This window comes from Empidonax traillii, unplaced genomic scaffold (assembly GCF_003031625.1).
Source record: "Empidonax traillii isolate 1590-97213 ecotype Southwest subspecies unplaced genomic scaffold, ASM303162v1 scaffold2190:size33437, whole genome shotgun sequence".
Lineage (NCBI taxonomy): Eukaryota > Metazoa > Chordata > Aves > Passeriformes > Tyrannidae > Empidonax > Empidonax traillii.
This window is the reverse complement of record NW_020957383.1, coordinates 1-20,540: the sequence shown is the minus strand read 5'-3', so window position 1 is coordinate 20,540 and position 20,540 is coordinate 1.

Sequence of the window (20,540 nt, the reverse complement as noted above, 5' to 3'; positions counted from 1 at the left end):
AAATAACACCAAGAGGAAGCATTACTTCCATTTTTATTTTAGCATTACTTCCATTTTTATTTTTTTCCCCTTCTAGACCTTATTTATTGAAAGCAAAACAAACCACGTGTCTTGGGCAAATATTATGACATTTCATTATTCACACTGGGTGTGATAAGTGAGCTGGTTTAGGGGCTGTGGTACATGATTTATTTAGCTTGGATGTGGATATAAATCCAGTCTGTGCAGGAAGCACTGTAACTCTGGAGGAATGTGGATGCTTTCATGTCCACTGGAACACAGCCAGTACCCAGTACCTAATTTGTGTTGTTTTAATGCAAAGAGGGCACACAAAACCATTTGTAACGTGTTGTAGGAACCAGGTGATTTCAATGGTGTCCAAGAAGAACTGAGGAATGGAAGGTGCATATTGGATTATTAAATGGGGAAGGAAAACTCCATTTAAGGCAAACATTTATTTAGTGCATAAAATTATTGATTGCTCTGCTCAGGATAAAAGAGAGAAATAGAATAAATACACTTTATTTTGTTCCACTGCCTTTATCTTACAGACAGCTTTTTGGTGTTTCAGCTCAGGCAGTCCACACCCACACAATAACCACCCCAGCAGTGTGTGTCAGTGGGAGGGAGGCTGCAGCTCCTCCAGGAGCAGTGACAGTCCCTGTCCCCCTGTGCTGCTCCCTTGTCCCAGTGGATTCAGGTGAGATGTCTGGCTGGGCACAGCTCTCCTGGGAGATGGATAGAGCTGCTCTGTCCATGTTCAGAGAGACATTTTAGCTGCAAGAGAAGGTGTTGAAGGATGGAAAACCAGTGGAATTTACCCTTCAGTATGTAAGACCCAGACCCTGTGGGGTGCTGATCCTTCTGCCATGGGTAAAGCCACTCAGTGACCCCTGTGGGGCTCAGCCATTCCAGAATCTGTCAGCATGTTCCAGGTCTAGGATGGAGCTTTCCAGGAGTTCACACTGGGCTATTTGTATTTTTATGAGTGTTGCTGACTGTGACTATTTATGACAGAACTGAAGGAATTAATATTCATAACTTCCCCTGACTTTGCCCTATAAATCAGGAGCGGCTGTCACAGGGGCTCCTGCTCCAGTCACAGCCAGGCAGCTGCTCAGATGTGCCCTGGACAGTTTTGGTGCACAAATGCAATTGCTGAGAGATCTCTGGCACTGCCCCACTGATGAGCTGGTGGCAGTGACACAGCCCTCAGTGAATGGCTGGTGAGGAAGGTGAACCTTCATCCCCTGAGCTGTGGGGACGTACCGATGGCAAAAGCTTTGTGAGCTGCTGAATCCAGACCTGGAGCTGTGCAGCTTTCTGGGCATTGCAGTGGGGCTTTGAAGGCTGATTCCAGCTCTGGAGGGCATCATGGGGTCAGCAAAGGTTTTGGAACACTGTGTGAGCAGAGGTGGTGGCAGCAGCTCAGCACAGTGACACAGCCCAGAGGATGGGCAGGTGGGAAATGCCCCTGCCTGAGCCCTGACAGGGCCAACCCCCTTTGAGGTGCCAGAGGAGGCAGGGAGAAGGCAGCAGGGAAGGCACAGGGGGGTGTAAGTGCTGCAGTGCTCCAGGGGTGTAAGCAGGGCAGGAGTCCCATGGCACAGGAGCTCTTGTTTTGTGGGGATGTCCAAGAGGTGTAACAGCTGGATGGGGCTGGGCTGCAGGATGTGGAGGTGTGTCCACCTGGTTCTGGGGATCTGGGCTGTCAGCAGTGCCCTGGTGGCCCTGTCTGCACCAGGAGAGGAAGGAGCAGCTGTGGGGGCTGATGCAGGAGCTGAGCCCCACTGAAGTCAAGGCAAAAGATGGCCCAAAATAGAACAAGAAAATGAATTGATAACGATATAATAGATGGGAGGAAAAAATAGAAGAGGGTCAACAAGATGCCAGCTGTGTCAGAATCAAAAGGGATTGTGTTTGTGTGTGTAAATCCCTCCTTGGAACTGGACTCCATATGTGGAAGAAAGCAATGCCGCTTTTCTCCTTCCACACACTATTTCTGGTGCTCTCTAAAGTCATGCCCTAAGACTTGCTGGTATTTCATGAAGAACATGCTCAGCCTTCAGGGTGAGCAGTGCCAGAGTCCAGGAAAACAGACCCGGCAAGAGCCACGGGATCGAACAAATGTTATTCTTTGCCTTTTTTTAATAAGAAGAAAAAGAATTTGGCAAGAAAGCTTTATCACTTTGAAGGCTGACATATTCCATCATTTCAACCCTCCTCATTAGATGTGGAGAGGGCAATCTGCACATCCCTGAAACCAAGCAAAGAGTGCTGGAGCCTCGGGAGTGTGGAGAGAACGCTGGGGGAGAGCCTGGAAGCTCTGAACTGGGTCCTGTGCCTGGGCTCACCTGTGCTGGTCTTTGCAGAGGGGCTGGTGCAAATCCCTGCTCTGACATGAGCTGGGATTGAACAATTCCTCTTGGTAGTGGAGGTGCAGAACTGAGGGGTCCAGGGGTGTGCACAGTCACATCCACATGACCTGCCCCTCCGAAGGAAGTGCCAGCAGGAGTAAATGGCAAGTTCAACCAACCCTGTCCCCGGTGATGAGGAGTAGCCTGAAGCCTTGCTGTGACTGTTATTTGGAGCCCCTTCCTGGAAAAACCCAAAATTATTCATCCTCAGGACACAGTGGTTATAAGCAGAAGGGCAGCATTTTCCACCGTATTTTTTCCCAGGCAAATATAAATACACGTGAACACTTTGTGAGCTCACGCCTGCTTTGCCCTGTTCTTGGCCACAAGTGCCTTTCCCCCACCCAGCCAGAGCAATCAAAAACCCCAGATTGACATTTTCCGCTCAATTTTCCCCGCTGATTCTGTGTGAATGCTTTGAGGATGATGCAGGGAGAAGGGATGGCTTTGTTTGCACATCTGTTGGGAGTTCCAGGTTTGCTGTAGATCATGGGCAGCTTGGAGGGGGCTCTGGGCTGGGTGTCAGTCTCCTTCACTCCCTGGGTTCTCACTCCATGTGCTTTCCCCCTGCTCTGCCCTCTCTTTGACTAAGACAAGGCTATTTGGTACCTGCTGCTGCTGCTGGAGATGGACTCAAACAGCCCTGAGCTCTGGGCAGCTTCAGGTCTCTGCTTTGAGTATCAACCTTACACACTTTGCAGTTTGGCTCCAGTCTCCAGTTCATAAAGCAGCTGGAGCCAAGGCAGAGCTCCTGGATTGCTCTGTGCTGCTTTAGGTTAAATCCTCAGCCCTCCTTTTACTGCTGTTGCTGTGGAAGCTGCATCTTTTATTGTTTGCTGGCTTGGTAAAATGGCTGTAAATGAAAACAGTGACAGTGACCCTCTGGGGCTCCAAGCCCAACCCCTGCTGAAAGCAGAGCTGGGAACTGCTGCAGTCGGTGCTGCTTTGCTCTCCAGGGTTCTGCCTCCACAAACCTAGGATGGAAAAGGGCCTGCTCTAGGAAACCCAAGGGAGGGGGAGGGAAAGGTGCTCACCTGGGCCACTGGTGCTGGTGGCATGTTTGGAGCATAGGAATGGTGACAGAAATAATTGAATGTCTTGGGTTGGAAGGGACATCAGGGATCATCCAGTTCCAAATCTCTGCCATGGGAAGGGACACCTATTAGGAAAAGTTGCTCAAAATCCCATCCAACCTTGAGCAGCTCCAGGGATGGAGCATCCACAACTCCATAGACCCACCACAGCTTTCCTCTCCAAGCCTGGGTATACTCAACATGGCTTTGTTCCTTTAGGAAGAGTATTTTTGGATATACAGAAGGCCAGAGACCTGGGGTTACTGCCAGGCTTCTCCAGGTGTTGGTGGGATGGAGCTGCCCTGAGCTGAGCAGTGCCTGGCACTGGGACTGTGTTTAAAATAGCCCCGCTCAGGTCTGGAGACAGAACAGCTCGTGCAGCCTGAGGTGAGGCTGGAAAGAATGGGAACTGTCAAAAGCAGAACAGGGCACTTGACAACACAACCCTCAGCTTTCCCAGTCACTGTGGAGCCAAATCAGCAAACCCGCCTTCATCAACAGGCCAGGGCTCCTTTTATAGTAAAAGCAAATATCAGACAGGCCTGGGGCCAAATGCCACTTTTTTTGTCAATCTGCGCTGCTGGCGTGGCTTCCAGAGCTCTGAGCCCTCAGATCCTGAGCAGAGGAGGGAGGAGGGATGGTGGTTTGCACCTTTTGCAGCTGGGCTGTGGCCCCAGCAGTGCCCAGGGTCTGGAGCAATTTCCCTTTCCTTGTGGCTGTTGCACAGACACAGCTCCTCTGCTTCCTCCCCAATGTCACTGATGAGCTCTGACACATCTGCCAACCCCACTGCTGTATCCCTCCTAAAAGCAATGATGGGGTATTTTGTACTTGGTAGAAGAAAACAGAGGAGGAGGAAGCACAGCTGCAAGAACTGCCCTTATTTTGCGTGGTGTAAATGCAGCGGGGGTGGGAGCAGGGCCCTGGGAAATGTCTGTAGGTGTGCAGAGCAACATCTGGCACTTTAAACTTTCTCCTGTGCAGAACTCTATGAAATTGCCTTTATTTCAAAAAAAGCTTTTGTACAGAATATTCAAAGCAGGTGAAAGGAATGTTTGACAAAGGTGACTGGAGAACAGATCTGCTCCTGGGAGCTTTGACTGAAAAACAGATGTTACAATAGATATGCTAGCCTTAAATGTTTTATCAGACTGGAATTACTTATTTAGAATTTTGATTGGGATCAGTGGAGTATGGGAGACTGTAGGAACTGCACATAGGGGGTTTGGATGCTATCAAAATAGTTCAAACTTCGATTTGGACAAGATTTTTCCACTGGAAAGTACAGCGTTTTGTGCTTTCAACAGCAAACTACAAGAAGTGAAAAGCATAAATATTTGACTCGTTTCTTTTCTGGGGTCCAGAAGGATTTTTTGTTCCAAAAGAAGCCAAATTTTCAAACGTTTCACCGTGTGTTTCAGAACAGATGTGAGGACTCAAGGTGCCAGCTGACTCCAGAGGTCAGGAGGGTTTCCCACCCCTGTTCCCACATCCCTGATCCACAACATTCCCTGGCGCCCTGCAGAGGAGCGTTCTTGGGAAGAACAGCTGGGATAGGGTTAAGGACGAGCACAGCAAACTTTGGGAAGGAGGGTTTCCATACCAGCCTTTGAAGCACCGGGCAGATTTACGATCTTAGATACTTTTTTCTTTTTAGTTTCACGGCAGCGAGATTGCGCTGTAGGAAACACATCCCTCGGGAGAGCTACGAGGTTAAAAAAAAGGATATTCAGTGTATCAGGAGAAACCCCGGGGCAAAGGCAGCGGACGGAGAGGCTGTCGATGGTCTCCTGCAGTCTCACAGCACCATCTAGTGAGAGCTGCCCGAGAGAGAGCATCCTCCTCCTCCTCCTCCTCCTCCTCCTGCAGTCCCCCTGCTCTAACAGCAGCCTCCTCCTCTGCCCGGCTCAGTTTGTCCTGAGGAAAGTTGTATCTGCTGGACTCGCCTCCTAAAGGACACAGCCAAACTTTGCCGGGGCTTCCTCAGGCCTGGCACGGGTGTTTTTTCCCCGGAAGGGTCAATGGAGCATCCCGACTCTGCCTGCCCGGGCTGTGGGAAGCAGCGGGCCAGGAGCTTTGGGCTCAGCAGGAGGGGATGGAGGGAGGAAGAAAGGCTGGGGGTGGCTCCCTGGAACACACTGTGTCTCTTTTCCTCTCCCAGTAAGGGAGGAGCAGGTGATTCCCTGATCTGCAGTAATTCCAGGAGGTCATCCCTTGCACTGGGGGGTGTGGGCACAGCAGAGGCAGCGCTGGCTGAGCTGCTGTTGCAGCAGAGGAGAGACAGGTTACACCTGGCTTTGTGGGGGTGGCCCTTTCAGAGTTCCAATATCCTGGAGACACGGTCTGTAAATGTCTCGTTTTGCCCCCTCTCTCCCTCAGCAGGCTGTAAGGAAATATGTTTCATGGACCTGGAGTGCTGGGAGTCAGCACAGATCCCAGTGCTGGTGTCCAGCCCTGGCATTGACTGAGGGCAGTGACAGCTGTGACTTTGAGCAGAGGTGGGGAATGCAGAGCTGATCAGGGGAAACCCTAAGATGCAAGAACTTATCCTTTGGGAGAAGTGCATGTGGCTGTGCATGGAGTGGTGGAATCGGTCAGGGCAGAGCATCCCACTGGGCTCCTGCTCCTTGCACAGGCTCCTCAGGGAGCCAAAGCACTGGCAAAGATCCCATCACCTGGAGCATTATCTGCCCTGTCACGGTGCTCCTGGGGACCTTCCCTGCTCCTTGCACATCAGGGCAGTTTATCCCTGTGCTTCCAGGGTGTTTCCAGGGTGTCTCCTCCTGAGCCCAGATCACACCAGCACCTGACCCTGCCCTGATGCAGCCTTGGGCCCTGCTGACCTGACCCTCCTGTGGGACCAGAGCTTGGCAGCCTCCTGGTATTCCAGCTGCAAATGCCAGAGCACACCCTCATTTTGTACCCACTGGACTGCTGTCTGCAGTTCTGTGTTTTTAGGGAGGTTTCTGCTGCCTGAACTTGCTCTGCCAGCATTATTTTTGCTCATTAGAACAACCGCCATTTTGGTGCACTGTTATGTTTATTGCTTCTTCCATTCATGGCTTAATGATAAGAAAAGATAACTCTGGCCCTGGCAAGGAAGTGTTTTTCTGCTTGGACTCATGATTGTATTTTTATACTTTCAGATGAAGGATTGGCACTCGGGTTTGGCAAGAGCTGCTTTTACTGCTTGAATCAGGCTGTGCATTTTGAATGGCCATGTGCCACTAAACACTGCTTGTACCCACCCAAAGGAACAAAACCCAACTATCTGTACTCCTGGGATCGGTCATCCATCCTCAGGAACTGTAGGATAGCACAAGGAGTAATGGGTTCAAACTGAAACAGAGAAAATCTGGTTACATATTGGGGCAAAATTCTTTTCCTGTGATTCCATGGTAAAGGCACCTCAGTGAAGTCAGGAGAGCAGTTGGGCTCTCTGGGGGTTTCAGACAGGCTGATGGCTGTGCCCATGTCCCTTCATGTGGGATGCACCCAAATGGAAAGATAAAACAGTGTCACTGGGCAGGTTTTAGTGCTGATGGCTGGAGCAGAGAGTGTCAGGACGTGCCTGAAGGTCCGTCATGTGATGGGGTGCTGAGGTGTTGATAAGGACTAATATGAGCAAATTTCACGCTGAAAGTGGTTTTCTTAGATCAGTAAATATTATTTTAGTGAACTGTCCATCTGTAGTCAGCTCAGGGTTTAGGTTTTTAGCATAAATAAGCATCCAGAAAGGTCACCTGAGTTGTTTTTTTAGTGCTGTGTTTGGATGAAGAGGTGTTTTTAGCTGTTTAGAGGGGTAGGTGTCAGTGCCAGCAGGAAGGTGACATCTGGTGATGGCAATGAGTTGTCTTTGGGCCAAAGGGGCCAGGAAGATGGTCACAGCACCTTATCCTGGTTCCTGCCAGGTGCCCATCTGGGAAAGCTGCCTCCACCCATGTCCATGGGGTCAGCAAAGCTGGGATGCTCAGAGGGCCAGTGGGTTTGGAACAAAGTGAACCTGGAACCCCAAAGTCCTTATTTTAACTGTAATATCACCAATCCTTTATTTTCATTCCAAAACATAATAGATTTGGGGGTTCCAGGTGTCATAATGGACAGGTTCATCCTGTCACAGGTTGGGCTGGCTCCTGTTCCTGCTGGAGACCTGCCCGAGCTCACCCAGTCCAGCCTTGGGCAGCAGCGCCAGCGAGATCTGCTCTGGGTCAAGTTGCAGAGAGAAATTGCCCTTGCTGGTGATGATGGCAGGCAGGACTCTCGGTCCTGGGGCCCCTCGGGGCACCAGCTGGAGCAGGAGCAGCTCTTGCTTTGTTCACAGCACGTTTCTAACCACCCGTGATGATAATCCCCAAATCCCACTGTTTAATGCTGTTAAGCATAACCCGTTATCTGATTCCATAGACTCAAGATTTTCCTTTGCTGCTGCTTTTGGGGTTTTATTCGTGTTTTTTTTACAGGGAAAAGGGACAATTCAGGAACAATGTTATCAGGATCCAACAAGCCTCTTGGTGCAGCTTTGTTTTCCTTTGTATCATGGTATTCACACGCACTTAGGGGTGTGAACACTCCTAAGCACTCGTGCTTTTGAGGTCTTTAGAATTATTCTCGGCAGTGTGGGTAATCACTGCTGTGATACGAAGGTCACTTCCGTGGGCTGAATAAAATCAGGGATTTTGTGCTGGCATCAGGAGGACCAGTTACTCTCACTGGTTGTTTTTAGAGTGATGCCTGAGGAAACAAACAGCCCAAATCCCAGGAGCAGAATGAAAATAAGATGGAAACCTTAATAAAAGGTGGTCACCTGAGCAGCGGATGCCGCAGGCTGAGGGTCGGTGTCCCGATCCAGCTCCTGACCCCCAAGGCCTGGGGCACCCAGTCCCGGACCCCTCAGGGCCAAGGAGGGCGCTGAGGACCTGCAGGGCTTTGGCACCTGCACAGGGTGTCAGTGTTGCTCCATTGCAGCTCCTGGAACGCGGGATGGGAAAGGACAGCAAATCCAATCCTCTGCCCCGCTGGTGGCCTGGGGCATCAGTTCCATCTCTGCGTGCACTGCTCGGAGGGTCACCGAGCCCTGGCTGTGCGGGGCACTGGGGCAGCAGTGCTGCCCTGAGCAATGAGGGGTCCCTGCTGTGGGCACAGGGCCCCCCTCCCCTGGGGGCATTGCTGGAATGCCCCTGGGACGAGCTGGACTGGCTACAGGGTCTGGCTGTGGTGTGGGGGTGTTCGGGGTGCAGCCCACTGCTCACCCGGGGGGGGCTTGAGCTGCTGCAGCCGAACCTTCCTGCAGCTGTGAGCAACATCTGGCCTGGTTTAACCTGCCCTTTCCCCCAGGAGCAAAGCCCCCTCCGCCTGCTCTGTGCTGGGGGAGCAGGACCCCTCGGTGTGGCGGGGGAGAGCTTTGGGAGCCCGAGTTTCAGGCACGGCCCCTGAAGGCAGCTCAGCACAGCCTGGGAGCGGGTGAGCCCTGGCACCAGCCCCCCAGCTGGCAGGGACCCCCAGCTCCTCGGGACAGCAACAGGCCACTCACTGCATTTCTCATTTTCTTGGCTTTTTCCTCTTTATACATCAGGTACAATAGCCAAAAATCCCTTCTCCCTATGTCTTTTTCCTTTTTTTTTTTTTCCTCTGGAATGTTGAAGACAGCTCTTGCTGCAGCCTCCTCCAGAAGCAGCACTGCACGGGATAATCTTTCCTCTTTTGCTAAATTCCTTCTCTGACATTAGCAGAACATTTGTTTGTGTGACAGTTCCCATTTAGCTTTTGACAAGCTCTGTAGCCGGTCAATTTATTTTACTTTTTAAGTGAAACGATGAATAAAGAAAAAAAATTACTTTCTTTTGCCAGCACTACACAGACATTTGCCTTTGTGAAATAATTATTATTTATGACTCCTTTAATGATTGTGCAGCACAATTTTACGGCTTTGGATTGTGTCCCGTTAGGAGCAGGATTTTATCCCTGAATTTAGATGCAGGAGGAGTGTGTGTGCACAATGGGAGATATCAGAAATCCCCAGGCAGCTCCACGCAGGAATAATCTCCTGCTGTCAGGACTCACAGACACCACGGTCCCGGCCGGCCCCACCGCGGGAAGCACCACGGGGCAGGTGGGGAAGGAGCTGGGCCGCCTGTGCATCCTCTGTGTTTGGGTTCACCTGCACTTGTTAGGAGGGCTGGGAATCTGAGTGCAGGTGCTGTTTGGTCCCCCCTTGGCCACGCTGCATCCCAAACCCACCGGGACGGGGCTGGAGGGGCAGGACTGGCTGCATCCTCTGGGATGGCAGCAGCGAACGCGGGAGCTGCTCCTTGGACCAGCTCCGCACGGCCCCGCCCGACTCGGCCGGGTTTCAGGGCCAGCACAGCCTAGAGAATTATTGCCACCCTCTGTTTTAATCAAACACCAAACTTAAGAGGCTTAAAAATGGTCTTTAAGAAGGAGAAAAAAGAAGGGACCGTTGTAAAGCTGCTTTGTTTATGTGGCTCCATTACGTTTGGAATAACAGAGATGGTATCGCGTAACCGCGGCAGTCTCTCTAAAGCAATGAATCCGCTGGGGCTAATGATGGCTTGTAGAGCCTTAATGAATCAGCTGTTAACTGCTGCTAATCCGCGCTGCACCGAGGCCATCGGGATGCTCCGAGCGCCAGCACGAGCCTCCTGCATCTGCCAGAGACAGCGACACTCGCCTTCCTGCCGGGGTGCGGGGAAACCGGGATTGTCCTTAATTAGATGTACAAATACATTCTTTGACTAGTTCGGCATTTACAAATAGATTCGAGGCTGGCATTAGTCATTTGTTTTTCCCAGCAAATATGTTCCATCCCTGGAGGCAGGGGCCGGGGGATGGTGGGTGTGCAGTGCATGTGCTATCGCTGACTCCTGTGGAGCTGCCGATCCTCAAACACAGACCGAGGGAATCACCGCGGATCCACAGATCTCTGAGAGGGGACAGGGCTTTAAATACCATTTAAAATCCTTTTTCCCCTCTTCATCCAAAGGTGCAATGCCTGTGCTGCCCGGACAACAAGACCTGTGTGACCTGTCAGGAGGAGAAGCTCCAGCCCTTCCAGCAGCTGGGAATAAGCTGGTTGGCAGCACAGGTAGGAGTTCAGAGCTGTGACTTCTATTCCTGGTTTTACTGGAATGCTGAGGAGCTCAGCTGGGCTCCTCAGGGGAAGCTGAGCTTCGGGTCAGGCAGAAACAGGGGCTTGGAGGGGAACTTTCAGTCCTTGGTGAGGGCAGCCTTGTGGTGGGAGCTGAGGGGGTTCACAGAGGTACAGGATGGTCCATGGTCAGATGAGGTCAGGGATGGAGCTGGAGTGGCTGAGCCTCTGCCTGAGCCCCAAAGGCCCTGACAGCCAGGGCTGATGGGGGACAGTTCCCGGGCTCCTTTTTCCAGGCCTTCAGTGACGGCCCCAGGCTGATGCTGGTGCTGTGGCATTTCCATTTGGGAGCTGTGGTTCAGGAGGTCACAGCTGGGGCTGAGAAAACTCTTGTGAGGTTCAGCAAAAAGCCATTACCTGTCCTGCTGGGCGTTTCTGTCCAAAGTGCCTGCAATCACCCTGTGTGAAGCCCTTCATTTGTCAAAGCACCATCTCCATCCATCCTGAGACACTGGGAATGGCCCAGCCATGCCCATCACACTGGTGGGGGTCCTGGGGGGCTGACTCTGCCACCTGAGACCTTCAGCTCCCTCGGGGACCACCAGCAATGGCCATGCCCTGCAGGTGATAGAGCAGAATGGTTCACTGTGGCTGTGGAAATGGAACACGAGGGAACACAACACCCCTCCTGCTGTCAGGAGTTACCAGGAGGCTCTGACTTTTGGAACCCAAAATCTCCCTGCCCTTGCAAGGCAGCACTTGCCACCTCCTCCTGCATCCTCCAGCGGGTAAGGGGGATGTCCTGTCCCCTCCCACCTGCTGCCCACCCTGCAGTTCATGGGGGCAGTTGGCTCATGGGGGGATGATTAGTGAGCCTGGGTAGACACAATAATATGTTGAGAGTAGTCATCAGTTTCATTTTTCATTTAGAAGTGATCTTTAGCAAACGAAAAAGAAATTCTAATTATCAAAGAAATCTCAATTACCAAGTGAAATACCAGGGAAATAATTTTTCAGGGATGTATTGAAAGTTGGAGGCAACTGGGGTTATTATTGTTCCTTTTACCTTTTCAGAACCCTGGCAGACATTATTTATTACCACTGTTTTTATGGTAGTATCTGATTTTGAATGAACATTAGGATTCCTCTCCATCTGATCCTTGCTGGAGTGTTGCAATCTCTGTTGCTGCTGTTATAAATGTGATTGCAAATGCAAGAGCTAAGCTAGAACATACCGTCTTCACCCACAGGAAGGGAAAGGTTTCACAGGAAAAATGCAAGTAAACCAAAATACCAAAATGAATTCTGAGTGAAATGGTTTTATTTTCCATGGGGTCTGTCAAAACCAGCTCTTTGGCAAATTTCTGGCTCCCACGTAATTGCAGGTTATGATTTCCCCTCCTGGGCACTGGGGGCAGTTTGTGCACTGGGTGAGCATCCTCCAGCTCTGTGGGGAGCAGGTGCTGGACCCCCCACCGACAGATGACCCAAAGAGCTGATCCTGCGGCTCCTTGTGCCAGGTGGCCCTGCCCAGGCTGTGCCAGGGTGTGTTCTGGGGTACCCCCCGAAAATCCTGCAAGACCCAGGGAGCAGCAGCTGTGGCCATGAGGAGCTCATGCTGTTACTGCAGGAGCTTCACTCAGTCTGCAGCCACAGCCTTGCTTTGGTCTCACCTGAGGGTTAAACCTTCAAACCCTTTGACTTGTTGGAAGAGTTAAAGTCCCCCATCCCCCTGTACTGGGCATTAAAACCTGGGGACACCCAACCTGCTGCCCACTGGCACAGGAACAGGTGCACCAGCAGCAGGTGAGCTGTTGAGATCAACAGCAGAGAGCAGAGAGAGAGCTGGAGGAGCCCCCCATGGCTCAGGCAGTGAGGGGTGGTGGGAAGGGAGATGAGGCAGTGAGGGGTGCTGGGAGAAGGGAGATGAGGCAGTGAGGGGTGCTGGGAGAAGGGAGATGAGGCAGTGAGGGGTGGTGGGAAGGGAGATGAGGCAGTGAGGGGTGCTGGGAGAAGGGAGATGAGGCAGTGAGGGGTGCTGGGAGAAGGGAGATGAGGCAGTGAGGGGTGCTCACCCCTGGGACACTGCTGGTACTGGGGCTGGGATTGAGAGTGGAGCAGCTAGACTGACTCCCAGGACCCCATCCTGTCCCATGGGAACCAGACTGGCAGTGAAATGCATCTCCCAGCTGTGCTCCAGGCAGGGTCCCATCCCTGTGAAGGGCTGGAGCAGAGGCTGTTGAAGGACCTTTGCCATTGGGGTGACTGTGCAACACACTCAGCACAGCTCGAGAGAAAACAATGGGGTGTTTTTCTCCTGAGCCACCAACTGTGAGGGCCCAGACAGTCTGGCTAAGCTTTTGAAGCGATCCAAATAGCCTAAATAATCATCAGGCCAGATTCCTGCTGGCCCCAACAGTTGCTAGTGGTTGTTCTGAAACAAATACAACCCAAATTTACTCTTATCGAGTCATTCTTGGAGCACGAGATAAACTTCATCCTCTCTGCTCCTGCTGCCAGGGGGCAAACAGTGACCCCTTCAGCAGTGCCCTGACCCTGCCTGGCAGTGGGGTGTGCTCTGCCTGAGATATCCCTGCGATATCCCTGTGATATCCCTGTGATATCCCTGTGATATCCCTGAGATATCCCTGAGATATCCCTGTGATATCCCTGCGATATCCCTGTGATATCCCTGAGATATCCCTGAGATATCCCTGTGATATCCCTGCAATATCCCTGTGACATCCCTGTGATATCCCTGCAATATCCCTGCAGGAGCCATCTCAGGGCCTCAAGTGCTCTGGTTCCAGCAAAACCCCAAACGTGCCTGTGTTCCTGTGCTTGGGGAGGTGCTGGGACCACCCATGTCTTACCTGGGCACAGCTGGGCACAGCCAGAGGCAGTGGGGCCATCACCCCTCCCCACACCCCCCTGTGTGCCGCACCATCTCCCATCCAAGGTGGGAGGAGCATCCTGGGATGAAGGCACACGTGGGAATGAGGGAATGAGGGACAGACAGCCAGACCCAGCTGTCACCTCCTCCATGCTGGCTGTGGGTGGGAGTCCAGCCATTCCCCTTGGGTTTTAATAGAACTTCAACTATATTTAGATGAAAAATAAATACATTCTTAGCTTGCACACACTTTTTGATGCCTGATGAATGAGCAGGACCTCTTTGACAGGAAACTATCATCACAGTGCTGGGGCTGTGCTGGGCACAGGGCCCTGCCAGGGTGTTGTCACTGCAGAGAGCACTGGCCATCACTGTTATTAATAGCTGCACTCTGTGTTTATTATTAGTGCTGATGGGAAGGAGGAGAGAAACTCGGTGAGGCTGAAATCCTTATGCTGTGTTTTTGTGAGGCTCCACTGGTGAGGGCAGAGGCTGTCCAGAGATGTCCAGCCATCTCCTCCCCTCCTGTTCCCCAGCACCATGACAGGGGATGCTCAGGGCCTTGGCTGGTTCCTTCATTTCTCCTTATGGACCTGCTGTCTGGAAATTCCCCCAGGGTGGTCCTGAGCACACCCACCTCGTGTGCCTGTGCAGCTGCCCGGGGTACAGATGCCAACCAGGCAGCTGCAGCTGGGGCACAGCTGGGGCACAGCTGAAATTGGCTCTTATTGCAGTCCTGCAGTGTCTGACTGACCTCTTGGGGAGGCCCCATCTGCTCCCAGAGGACCAAACTCCGCCAGGTGAGTCCAAATCTCCCCACATCACCCCCTGACCCCCAGGCTTGGTTTATAAATCAAGTTCAATCTTTTGTCACAGCAGACCCTAAATGCAATTTCATCCCATAAATAGGATAAACTGGAGGCAGTGGCTGTGCTGTCAGCTCGTCCCTTCTTGCACTGCTATCAGGGAGCACAGCCTTGCAGAGGGGTGGAGGTGTGTGGGTTCCCAGTGGGTTTGGCTCAGCTCCCCCCCAGAATCCCCCTGCAGCTCCGTCCTTCCACAGGGTGCTGAGCACACCAGGACACCTCAAACAGCTCCTCCATGCCAGGACACCTCAAACAGCTCCTCCATGCCAGAGCTGGTGCAGTCTTTCCCTGAAGCCCCCCAGCTTCCCAGAGGCTCCCTTGCCAGGGGGCACAGTGGTGCCTGCTCCAGCCCCAGAGCTGGTGTGGGATCCCTGGGGAAGAGCTCTGTGCTCCTGTTCGCAGTTCTTCAACTCCATCCAGCTTTGTCCCTGTGTTTTGCTTCGAGCACCCTTAAAATCACAGTTCTATCACCCAGGGCATCTTCATTGCTCTGTGTTGAAAACCTAAAATCATGCTGAAAGAACTCCTCAAAAAAAAAGCCTCCTCCCAGGAAAGAACATTCTCATGCACTGATATGTCCATCTCCTCCAGCCTCGGGATCCATCCTCTCTGACCTCCAGCCCAGCCTGCCTTTGGGGAGGAAGAAGCTGAGACTTGGGCTGATTTTCTCTCATCTATCCAGGTCCTGGAGGGATTTTCCTGGCACTGGGCCAGTGAAGGGCTCTGGGCTCTCACCATGGTAATATCATATCTGTGTTCTGTGCTTGCTGGTCATCAGCCCAACTCCCGTTTCAGGACATATTTTCCCTAAAATGCTGCCTTACTTGGCCTTTCCCTCTGTGATTCCGGTGACATCACCCTCCAGGCAGTCGGTTCCACAGCCAGGGGGTAGATGGGGCGTGGGGTCCCCTCTGGAGGGACGTGGGGCCGGCGGGGCTGGGAGTCTGGAACAGCACGGGCACGGGGGGTGGGTTTGGAGGGGGGTTAAACCTCCCTGCACAGGAGCTGCTGATGCTCAGGCTCTGCTGCTGGCACAGGGGAGGAGCCTCCTCCTGCCCAGGCACTGGTGCCTGTTTAAAGGCTGTGTGCCCCCAGGTGACCCCCTGAGCCCCCTGCAGTGTCTGTGTCCCGTGTGGGTGTTCCAGGACACGGGGTGTGGGGCCCACGGGTGCTGTGCTGGCACAGCTGAGGCAGCTGTGCCCAAAGCTGAACATGGGCCTGAGGAACGTGTGACAGTCACACCAGTGTCTTCACTGTCACTTATTTACCCCTGGGAACTGGCTGAGAGCCTGCCACCCACGTCCTGCCCCGGCATCAGCGGGAATGCTGTCCGTGCTGGTGCTCCTGTCCCAGCTCCAGCACCACGCTGGGATCTCAGCTGGGATGGTGTGGGAGAACCAGCCCAGTTCCCTGGGATACTTTGGGACAACTGGCTTTATTTCCCCTCTCTGGAACTTCTTCATCTTGCCATGACAGAAATTCACAGTCCAACTCATCTCCTTTTGGCTGAAACCCCACTATAAAAACCCTCTGTGCCAAGAGCTAATTAGAAATAAAAAGATTAATTTTGAAAAATCAGATGAAGGGGGATATGTCTGGGTTAGGGATATTTCCTGATAGCATAGACCCAAACAAGAAAACCCTTGCCTACTAATGACTCCTCAGAGATGATAAACCAATTTATTTTGCTAAATTTAAGAATGAATCTGACTAATTTGATTACCAGAAGTGGTGTTGGCAGCTCGTGCTACTGGTATTTTTGGAGATAAAATGGCTGAGGACTGTTGAGTTTGGGATGTGTATCAGCTGGAATAGGATAGCTGGGGCCATGGTCCCACATTTTCCTGTGTAAACTGCTCTGACTGTTTATGATGATAATTCATTCATAATGACAGAAGACTTAATTTATAATTTTAAATATTATTTTTATGTATAATTTTCTATATTATTTTAATTTCTAATCTTCTATACCATTTATGATGCTGAAAATAATTTAAACAAATCTTTATTTGAGGCAATATTCATGGAGCAGCAGGAGGAATTGTGGTAATCCCTTCAGTAACTCCATGGGGGCTGGAGTCCCCTTGACTTCTTGCATCTGTTTTTGGCATGGAACCACTCAGATGGTGAAGACATCAACAGGCCATGCTGATTCTGCTCTATGGAAAACAAGGAAATGCCTCTCATATGTGGAAGGGAAGGAAAAAAGCCCTTCCAGGTGACTGCAAGGGTACACTGTTCAGGCACTAAGAACATGTGAAATAAGTGGAATTTAATTTTAGGATTAAGGAGCAAAATCTAGGGAGGCTCTGACACAAATCTGAGACCAGGTGAGAGCTGTGGTTAATTGAAGAGTTTCAGCTCCACGTTTTATTTAATGGTTTGAAATTTGTTTTCCCAGAATTGGGATGTCTCTTGGAGAGCTGACTGGGGTTTGTGCACATCACATTGTGTTTGATACTTCGAAACGAGCTGGGATTCTGCATCCAGCTGCAGTGAATGCAGTGCCAGGACACAGGGGTTACTGACAGTGCTCTATTTTTACAGGCACTTTCTGCTTGTTATCTCCCTTTCCAGATCTCCACTGGCTTTTCCCCAGTGGAACGAGCTGCTGGCAGTGCTGACAGAGGTAACCCCACTGAGAACCCCAGTCCTGCAGCTCCCCAGCCTGGTGCTGCTGTGGGGCTGAGCTGTGGCCGTGCCCCAAGGCCCAGCTGGCAGCAGGCCCAGCACTGCAGCTGCTGAATGAGCTGGCTTTGAGTTGGGATTTTGGAGTTGTGCAAAGAGCTGATGGATTCCTCCTGCTCGGCGAGGAAAATTCTCTTTTCTGGAGCCTTTGCCAGGAATCAGTCTCACCACCTTGCCTGTTCCTCACAGGGCACAGAGTGAGGAGCCTTTGCTGAGGAGGAATGAGGGTGAAACAGGGCAAGAGCTCCCCGGAGGAGCCCGGCCTGCAGAACCTGAATGCTGTTGGGTGCTCACCCTGGAGTGCCCACACTGCAGCTCCAGCCCAGCCAGAGCACAAAAAAGGCTTTCCCAGGAAGCTTTTTCACCCCAGTGCAACTCCAGGAGGTGAGTTGGGCCAGACCTGTGGTGAGAAAGCACACACATCGGGGCTGGCTGGTTGTTCTTGCACTGCACTCCTGCTTTGCATGACTTGTGTGCCCTCACAGTGACGGAACCCCCAGGGTGCTGCTGAGCCCAGCGCTGGCCGAGGGCACCGAATGCCAAGGTGCCCGTGGAGCTGAGGGCACGGCACCTCAGCACCCAGGTGGGCACTGCCACGTGCAGCTGAGTTATTGCTGAGCCAGGTGTTTCATTCTGGGCTCAGGGAATTCCTGGGGAGTGCCGTGGCAGCGTGGAAACGCTGTCTCTGCACGTGGACTCACCAGCCCAGCGAGACACAGGCCAGCTCCCAGGCCAGGGAATAAAGGGCTCTTTGAGAAAACAAACCCATTCATGCTTTGCCAAGGCCTTCCCTTGAGACTGCCGAAATAAATTTGCTCAGATTGCCAGCACATGCAGACCAGCCCTGGGAGTGAGAAAGGGGCTCAGCTGGGGGGCACCTGCCTTCGGGGTGTGCAGCTCTGAATTCACCCAGAGAAGAAAGGTCATTTTTCAAATCCAAGGAAAACTTGATGCAGCAATTTTTTGGGTGATTTTATCGGGACTTAACAGTCGCATACTCTGGGAATCCTCAGATTGATAACAAGTAGTCTTTATTAACTACTCTTGCTAAACTGACTGTGCCTAATGGTGAGGGGGTTTCACAAGTTCCTGGGGGTTTGGGATGGTCCTTTCTGCTGCTGGAAGAGCATGGGGTTGTGACAGGCAACTTTGGGCACACAGGGGAGTCCAGCCTGATTTCACTCTGTGTTATCAGGGCTGATGCACCTTGACCACCACATTCGGACTTTTCCAGCCTTTGTCAGAGTGTGCTGTGGGGAATGACAGACTGTGGGGAATGACAGACTGCACTGAGCTGAACAGCTGGAGGCTTTCCTTCCCCTCCTGCAAGCCAGCTCTACCTGAGGGCCAGCAGAGCCCTATGAATATTCAGAGCACAGCTCCCAGCCTCAGGCTGCTTCTTTATTTTCCAGAGAGAAAACCCCCAGTATTTGCAGAGCCTCTTTCCTAATATTTTACCTGACCAGCTTAATTGTTTTTCTTCCCAGCCCTTGATCGAGCCTGTTCCTGCAGCTACTGCTCAGGAGTTCCTTGCACAGGTACTGATGTGTGTTCTGTTGGGCTACCCAGTGCGGTGCCAAGCCCTGAGCCAGGCAGTGCCTGGCAGGTTGGCGAGGGCTGGGGCACAGCCAGGGAGTCCAGCTGAGCTCAGGACCGCTGGTTATATTTTAACACTGTCCAAATACCCACTCTGGCTGGAGGATGGGGAGGTGTTCCTTGGCATGCCAGCATCCGGAGCAGCAGCGTCATCGCCCGGCGCTGCATCTCTGTCACACCTCTTCAAACACAGGGCTTGGCCAGAAACTCTCCCAAAGAAAAGGCTGGGAGAGAGCAGGACAGCCCCTGGGACAGTGGGGATTTGAGAGACCAGGTCTCTTCCTGAGGGCTTCCCCTGCCACTCCTGTCACCCCCCTGTCACGGGGTCAGCTGCTCCCCGGGGCTGATGCAGGGCAGCTCTCGGGGTCTGGCCTTGCCTCAGTCCTTCTCCGGAGCCACACTAAACATATTTTCCCCTCTTTCTGGTTTGCTCCAGGTGACGTTGCTAGCAATTTTTTGTAACAGAGCTTTACAGTTTGGAGGTTGAAAAATGTCACAGAAAATTTGTGACACTTTTAGAGACATTTCCTCACTTTCCGGGGGGGGGGCTGCTGGCCAGGCTCCAGCACACTAACTGTGATTAAAGAGGGGAAACCCAACCCCCAAAATCAGTCCCCAGGGAGGTCCCAGTGATTTTGGAAGCCACATCAGCTTCAGCCTGGGGGACAGTGTTTGTCCCCCTCAGCATGCTGGGGCACACCAGAAACAAAAAAAAGACTTTTGATTGTTTTAGTACAAACAAACCGAAAAACTTACAAAATATCTTACTCTTTGAGACTTATTTTCCCCCCAAAAGGACAACATTTAGACAAATCAAATCCTTTTGTTTACACTGAAACTGGAAAGGGCAGCTCCTGCTTGGGTTAGAATAGACCAACATTTACTTGACTATCAGGCAAAATATTCAAACCATAAAAGTTCAATAAATGGCTGTCCCAGTGTTGTCCCAATCCTTGGTGTGCCAGTCCAGCCAGGATGGAGGCAGAGCCTGGCCCTTCCTGCTGGCTGTGTTTGACATTCCAGCCCACAATACTGGGACACACACATTGGTTTAGGACAAGAAGTAAAGCTACTCTTTAAGAGGAACCTTTTTTTGTGATTGGGATTGGGGAAATCAAGTCAGTGTCAAAAGCCTTTTCCCACTGGAAGGAGTACGATGGAGCTCAATTATGGATTGGTTTACGTTCCTTTTCCAGAATCCCATCCTTTTTTCTTCCATACACCTGGGCACTCAGAATGTGACTGATCTCTCTGAGGCTGTAGCCTGCTCTTCAGTCTTCAAGAGAAAATCTTCCTTGCATTTTATATCATTTTTTCCCTTGGTCTGGCTTTAAACATTCTGACAAGGCACGGGGTTGAGGTTTGGATGGCTGCTGGATGTGGCATCCCACTCAAGAGTCCCTTGTGTGACTTTACACCCAGCTTTGAACGAGCAGGAAAGTGCACTTGGGTTAAACTCTCCTGCTTAGCCAACTACAGGGGTTATTTGAACATTATCCATTGCGACTTCTACAGAAGGTTCTTCACTTCCCAGGCAGACAAAACTGGTGCCCTTCACCTCATCTTTATCAGAGTCATGGAATGGTTTGGGTTGGATGGGACCTTGGAGATGATTCCAAACTCTTGCCATGGGCAGGGATACTCACTTACTTTATTACTGCTCCCTGCAGTGCACAGACATGCAAGAACATCAGCCAGGTATTCCTGGAGGGAAGCACTGTGGGATGAGCCCTGGGCCTTGGGGCTGCTGGGGATCCTCACCTGCATCAGCTCCTAAAGTCAGGCAACAAGCCACAAACCCCTCTTTGTGGAGAGGTTTACTTATTTGGTGACGTAGCTGAATAAGGGGAGTTAAAAAGTAACTAAAAGCTCAAATTAGATTATATAGCCATAATTAACCTG